This window comes from Mesitornis unicolor, unplaced genomic scaffold (assembly GCF_000695765.1).
Source record: "Mesitornis unicolor isolate BGI_N332 unplaced genomic scaffold, ASM69576v1 scaffold1936, whole genome shotgun sequence".
In the NCBI taxonomy this organism is placed as follows: Eukaryota; Metazoa; Chordata; class Aves; order Mesitornithiformes; family Mesitornithidae; genus Mesitornis; species Mesitornis unicolor.
The window spans coordinates 110,374-111,396 of NW_010188713.1; the positions used below are offsets into that span (position 1 = coordinate 110,374).

General features: G+C 36.0%; 1 protein-coding gene across 1 annotated transcript in view; it reads right to left on the reverse strand.

Annotated features, from left to right (window-relative positions):
* The window catches only part of KAT6B (K(lysine) acetyltransferase 6B), a 65,417-nt gene that overhangs the window by 38,396 nt on the left and 25,998 nt on the right, over positions 1-1,023 (reverse strand). The window lies entirely within an intron of this gene.

The following is a 1,023-nucleotide window of genomic DNA, read 5'->3' on the forward strand; positions in this document are numbered from 1 at the left end:
AAAGAGTTGGGACACTGCTTTCACATGCACCTTGTTTTCCATGTGTTTTTGGTGTTGGTCCCCCACCTATCCCCACCAGAGCCGTATTTTCCTTTATTTTTTTTTAAGCTTTAATTCACATGTCGGTAGTAGGTAATGAAAATAAAGAAAATGGAAAGCAGGTTTTGTCTATTGTATGTTGCACACCTGTTAATAGAGAAAATAAGTTATTTTGGACTGAGTAGGACAATTCTGTCTCTTGATAGGAAAACAGTTAAGTCTGTTTACAGCTTGGGTCTTTTGTTGGGATATCTACAATATTTATAAAAAACCATCCAAGTGAGGAAGGAAGCAATCTTGATGCAGATAACTTTTTTTTTAATAGCACTAAAACAAACAAGTGAACCAAATATTAAGATCTTGTTTTAATTTAAGTAAGGACTTCCAAGACTGCATCTACCATTGTTTGAACATGGCCATGACCAAGCACGACAGACATCTGTACAATAAGAAAACTGAAGTTTCAAGTAGAATCTATGATACCTGCAATTAAAAAAGTTATGAATATACACATCTAAATATTGCTGTCGATAAACAGCCTCAAAAGAAGTCCTAGTAACCCCAGCACTCTTTTCTGTTAATGCAACTGGTAACAACTCTTGAGACATGGGAATGTGGAGGTTAATGAATAGCTTTAGTAACTGCCGGATGCTATTTGAAACACAGAATTATGTTGTCCAGCATATCCTTAAAATCCCAAACTTGAACAGAAGTAGTCTCCCAAGAGAAGAATTTAGATTATAAAAGAATGCACATCCACAAGCTCAACTCTGGACTTTCTAAATTAGAGGCAGTGTCTTCTGGTCAAAGTTGGACTGAATCTCCATTACCCAATGTAATGTTTCAGGGCAAATTTCTCAAACATCCAGAAGGAAGGCAAAAACACTTAGTAGTTACATCCATATTTTTAGAACAATACACAATAAACTGCTTTGCCTGCTTGGATACATTGGAAGCATCTGCATTATGATTAGGATTCTCCCT